This window comes from Bos grunniens, chromosome 10 (assembly GCF_055505025.1).
Source record: "Bos grunniens cultivar Pamir isolate PY7600 chromosome 10, Bosgru_T2T1.0, whole genome shotgun sequence".
In the NCBI taxonomy this organism is placed as follows: Eukaryota; Metazoa; Chordata; class Mammalia; order Artiodactyla; family Bovidae; genus Bos; species Bos grunniens.
Window position 1 is genome coordinate 18,950,359 of NC_141174.1, and position 6,000 is coordinate 18,956,358.

The 6,000-nt window shown below is 48.0% G+C and overlaps 1 protein-coding gene across 20 annotated transcripts in view; it reads right to left on the minus strand.

Moving 5' to 3' along the window:
• DCAF4 (DDB1 and CUL4 associated factor 4) overlaps positions 1–2,148 on the minus strand; it is a 40,916-nt gene extending 38,768 nt beyond the window's left edge. For all 20 annotated transcript variants that reach the window (XR_015134048.1, XR_015134055.1, XR_015134047.1 and 17 more), the window contains exon 1: positions 2,019–2,148. The gene's annotated coding sequence lies outside the window, so the exon portion shown is untranslated. The remainder of the gene's footprint in view (positions 1–2,018) is intronic.
• Between the last annotated feature and the right edge of the window lie 3,852 nt (positions 2,149–6,000).

Sequence of the window (6,000 nt, forward strand, 5' to 3'; positions counted from 1 at the left end):
GGCCAAATCCCGAAGGTGCAGCCCGGAAAAGGCCAGGCCTGGGAATCTCAGACCTAACCAGGAAGCCTCTCTCCTGGCCTCTGTGCAAGGTGGCCCAGTCCTGCCAAAATTCAGCACGGGGTCAAGGCTCACTGCCCCGTCCTACCCAGCACGTGGCCCGCAGTGGCTTCCTTGGGGAGTGATGAAAATGTCCTGGAATAAGATGGTCGCAGGGCTTCCCAGGCGGCGCTAATGGTAAATAACCTATCTGCGAATGCAGGAGTCATAAGAGATCCAAGAGACATGGGGTTTGATCCTTGGTTCTGGAAGATCCCCTGGAGAAGGGCATGGCAATCCACTCCAGTATTCTTACCTGGAGAATTCCATGGGCAGCAGAGCCTGGTGGGCTAGAGTCTACAGGGTCATAAAGAGTCAGACACCATTTAGTGACTAACGCAGCACGCACACACGCAAGATGGTCAGATGACATTGGAAATATTGTACAAAACCTGCCAAACGGTGCATTATAAAAAGGCGAATTATATATATCCAAGTGAAAGTCGCTCAGTCATGTCCGACTCTTTGCGACCCTATGGACTATACAGACCGCGGAATTCTCCAGGTCAAAATACTGGAGTAGGTGAAAGTGAAAGTGAAGTTGCTCAGTTGTGTCCCACTCTTTGTGACCCCATGGACTATAGCTTACCAGGCTCCTCCGTCCATGGGATTTTCCAGGCAAGACTACTGGAGTGGGTTGCCATTGCCTTCCCCTTTTCCAGGGGATCTTCCCAACCCAGGGATCGAATCCAGGTCTCCCGCATTGCAGGTGGCTTCTTTACCAGCTGAGCCACCAGGGAAGCCCAAACAAACAAAAATTTTCCTGCTACAAAAGTACTATGACATTTATAAATGAGACATATCCTAAATATCCAGCGACAGATGAGTTAAGATTATAGAGGTTACTGGACTGCAGCGTGGGAAACGCTACCGCCACTGGCTTGAAAAGCCCCACATAAAATGACCTCTGCAGGGGGCTTGCCCTGCCCACCCTGAGTAGTATTTAAAACCACCTCACAAATGAAGGAAATCAAGGCTTTGAAGGCTAAATATGGTACCCAGAAAGACACAATGGGGTGGGGGTTAGGGGTTGGGGAAGGGATTCTACTCCTGCTGGTCCGCCTCAGGACACCACCTCAACTGCGATCTCCACGATTATTTAAAACTAGAGTTTGGGGTTTTGTAATTTTGTTTCGTCCTGGAAGCTGTGGCCTCAGTTTTCTTTCTTTAGAGCTGTTGGATTCAGAGGACAAGGTCTGTGGACCACCCCATGTCCGTCCAGGGGAAAGGGGAGGGGGTAGTCATGGTTTCTAAGGTCAACTGGGGTGACGACGAGGCTTCTTGGACATAGCTAGTGCTAGCTTCGTCGCTAAGGCACCTCGGTGCGGAAGTTAACTTCGGGAAGTGTGGTTTCACCCCGTGGCCCCACCGTTTGCTAGTGACCTCGGGTAAATGACAATTTCACTAGGGCTCGTTCTGCATCCGACAGAGGTACTGCCGCCGACCTCATGGGGTTAGTGTGCGGAAAGCTTCGATAATGCTTATAAAGCAGTTGGTAGTGCATAGCACTGTAGGTGCTTGCCTTAACTGCTATGCTGACCTGTCTGAAAGCCAACCACAATCTGAACTTCCAGGTAAAACCGCCACCAAGAGCCCGCAGTCCAGCCACTGGCAGCTATCGGGTGGCACTTTGACATCACAATTTAAAAGAACGCTCCATCGGGGCAGACACGGAGCGGCGAAACTCAGGGCCTTCCTCTCCCGTCTCTACGGCTGTAAATCGAACAGGACGAGCGAGCTCCACGCGCCCACAGACTCCACTCAACCAGAGTTAGCCCGCCCAGCCCCCTACCCACGCCGGGGTCCGCGCGGCTCCTCCTCCCCGCCCCTTTTCTTGGGCCTTGCCCCCCACCTCCTCTATCAGAGGAGCAGCAGCAGCCCCCTAACCGACGCCAACAGTACTCCAGTCAGCGCAGACTTACTCGATCAGAGGATTTTTTTCCGGCTCTCCCTCGGGCCCAGGGTCCACAGGTGCCGGGTGCGAAGCGTGGAAGACCCGGAAAGACCGAAGGGTAGCGTCTGCCACTTAGTTGCGTCCACTCTCGCGTTGTCGCAGCGGATAGGGAGATGGCAGCCGCCCCTCCTTTCTCATTGGACGCGTCTTCTGACGGGCTATGCCAATAAGGGTGGATCTTAGGGAGGGGCGGGGTTGAGGTCTCGGCTCCGCCCAGGCCTGGTGAAAAGGCAGCGAATCGGCGGCTGTATTCTTTGGGCTCCGCCCTTTGGGGCGGGGTCAATCATGTTTAGAGTGGAGACAGACGCGTTTTGGGGCTGGGCCTGGCCGGGCCGGGCTGGGCCAGAGGCGAGTTGAAACTTCCCAAGCTGTGGCTACCCCACCCAGCACCGGGTATTTTCTGTGTCCAACCCGGTTAATCCAGCCCAGGAAAGTCCTCTCGCTGCTTGGGACCCCCTCCTTTAAACTTACGGAGGAGGAAAGAGTCTGTTGTGGAAAGGGCGAAGGAGGGTCTGAGATGAGAGGAAAAAGGAACCGGTGATGAACTGGTGGTGACCTCTGGTAGCTTGAGACTACTGACCGTAGGTCTGCGTGGCTCCAAGCTGCAGAAGAGCGGGCCCTCAGATTCAGTTCGGGAGCTTCCGCTGTAGATCAAGTTCTGTTTCCTTCTTGCTGTGTGACCTTGGGGAAGTCTCTTCCGTTTCTGTGACTTGATTTCTTCTGCTGAAACAAGGAAGTAGATCTAACGTTCTGATGTTCTCTCTAGTGGAAAGTTTGTTTATACAATGAATAGTTCCAGTATGGTCTCTCTGTGTGTGCCTGCTCCAGGTGTCAGCTGACATAAAAGATGGAAAATGGAATCCTGTGTAGGGCCCTTTACCAGAAGTGGCAGTTTGCTTTTTTTTTTCAGATTTGGTTTGTCTTTATTGTAATTGAAATATAGTTGATTTACAATATTGTGTTAGTTTCTGGTGTACAGCAAAGTGATTCAATTTTGTGTATATATATATATATATATTTCTTTTCCATTATGGTTTGTTATGTGATATTGTCTACAGTTCCTGTGCTATACAGTAAGACCTTGTTGTTTATTCATTCTATATATATTCTGGAAACTGCAACCTCCCACTCCATGCCTCCCTCACTCCCCTTCCCCTTGGCAACTAACTACAGGTATGTTCTCTATGTACAAGTGACAGTTTTGTGAGGATAGCTGGGTTCAAATGGGCCAGGCTTGGTTGTTGCCACGAGCAGACCTGGCACACTATGTGCCCTGTTAACCCAGGGCCCTGTGAGTTGCTAGATCCCTTAGAAAATAGATTGTGGGGTTAATCAATTGTAGCCATGTGTGAAAGCATTTCAACAAATAACAAGGAAGGTAGGATTCTGCCTGTCAAGAATTTTATATAAGAAAGGGTATGAATGGGAAGAGATGATCAGAGTAAGGACAGAAGTCAGAATAAAGGACAGCTTCATGAAGCTTGAGCTGCCTGGAAGAGAAAACAGAAATTCTAAGCTGAACCAACAATCTGACTGGAAGCCTGTTCAGGGAGTAGTGAAGCATTCATTTTGACTGAAAGGGAGGGGAGTCTTGGAAGCTAAACTGGCAGAATAGGTTGGATCAAATGTCAAGGGTAAGGAGCTGGCAGAGGGAGCCTCTGTAGGTTTGAGAGGTAGGGAGTGACAAGATTAGAGCCGTGATTTGGGGAGATCATAGCTGTGGTTTGGGCAGCACTGTAGAGGAAACTGGAAAGGAAAGATGTGGAAGTCACCTGCGAGTCTCCGTAGAAGATGAGTCCCTGCAGAAGGTAGACAGACCTGAACCAGAGTGGTGGCAACTGGGATGGAAGGGAGGGGTAGAGTCAAGACAGATTTCAGAGGAGGGGGAATCAGTAAGATGTGAGGAACTCTGGGAAGAGTCAAATGGGATTCCAGGCGAAGAGCCAGGGTCACCAGAGGAAGTCAGAAGGAGTTGGCAATAACAAACATCCAGCCCCCAGGCTCTCTTGAATATTCACTGAAGGAACTGGAACAGGATGTGCCTTGGGGATCTAAGGTAGGCACACCAGAAAAAGGATAAAAAATATTTACAAATCAGTGCCCAAAGGAAGCTTGGCCTTGGGCAAGTCTTGGCATTTGTGAACTCTAATTTCCTCATAGGTAAAATGAGGATAATGATACCTGCTGAAGTTATTATTTTTTTTCATATATATATTATATATGTCTGTATATACACACACAGGATATTGAATGTATTTTTCCTGTGCTGTTACACCTGTGTGACCCCATGGACTATATAGTATAGTCCATGAAGTTCTCCAGGCCACAATACTGGAGTGGGTAGCCTTTCCCTTCTCCAGGGGATCTTCCCAATCCTGGGATCGAACCCAGGTCTCCTGTATTGCAGGCGGATTCCTTACCAGCTGAGCCACAAGGGAAACCCATATATATATATATATATATATCTGTGTATACACACACAGGATATTGAATATACTTTTTCTGTGCTATACAGTAGACCTTGTTTATCAAAAAGAGTGGCTGTGAGGAGAAAACCAGAAAGCACCTTACTGCTTGATCTGTAACTTCTATGGACTGAGCATCCTTTATTATGTGGATGACTTGATATGTGAATAGTGCATATTACTTATCAAAAGTAAGAATAATTCCTTTTTCTCATTTCCTCTCCAGAATTTGAAGCCAATGCAAATAAGTTTTTCTTTGAAGTGGCACCTAAAATGAGTCAGCATTAACTTTGACTACATTAAAAAAAAAAACAATACTTTTTGAGTCCTTCTCATATGTCACATATATAAGCCCTTTCCATATATTTGTTCTTTTAATTACCACAACCCTATGAGGCATGTACTATTAATATCACCACTTCATTGATGAATTGAGTCACAGAGAAGTTAGGTAACTTGCTCAAGCTGGTGAAAGGTTGAAGGCAGGAGGAGAAGGGGATGACAGAGGATGAGATGGTTGGATGGCATCCCTGACTCAGTGGACATGAGTTTGAGTAAGCTCCAGGAGATGGTGAAGGATAGGGAAGCCTGGCCTGCTGCAGTGCATGGACTCACAAAGAGTTGTACACGACTGAATAGCAACAACAACAAGCTGGTGAGTGGCACAATTTGTGCTCATAAGGCAAAAAGTATCATAATGAAAGTCTAAAAACATACTTCAATTTGGTATAAAATATTTACAACTCTTACCACAGAAAAGGCTAATTTTCCTAAAATATAAAGTGCTCCTACAAATAAACTCAATAGAAAAAGGTGCAGTGGCTATACCAACTATGCAGAAAAGGAGGTCAACATGAAAGGATGCTCAGCCTCACTCAAGGTAAGGAAAATAAAGTTGAAAACTCCTCTGACATACTCTTTTTCATAACCAGATAGGCAGAATCCAAATGTTAATACTCATTGAGGCTCCTGGGCTTCCCTCGTGGCTCAGCAGTAAAGAATTCGCCTGCAGTGTAGGAGATGGGGGTTTGATTCCTGGGTCGGGAAGATCCCCTGGAGGAGTACACGTCAATCTACTCCAGTATTCTTGCCTGAAAAATCACATGGACGGAGGAGCCTGGTGGGCTATGGTCTGTTGCTGCTGCTGCTGCTACTGCTAAGTCGCTTCAGCCGTGTCCGACTCTGTGTGACCCCATAGACGGCAGCCCACCAGGCTCCTCTGTCCCCGGGATTCTCCAGGCAAGAACACTGGAGTGGGTTGCCATTTCCTTCTCCAATGCATGAAAGTGAAAAGTGAAAGTGAAGTTGCTCAGTCGTGTCCGACTCTTCAAAACTCCATGGACTGTAGCCTACCAGGCTCCTCCGCCATGGGATTTTCCAGGCAAGAATACTGGAGTAGGTTGCCATTTCCTTCTCCTGGGCTATGGTCTATGGGGTCACAAAGAGTCAGACACGACTAAAGCGACTGAGCACAGCATAGCGTGG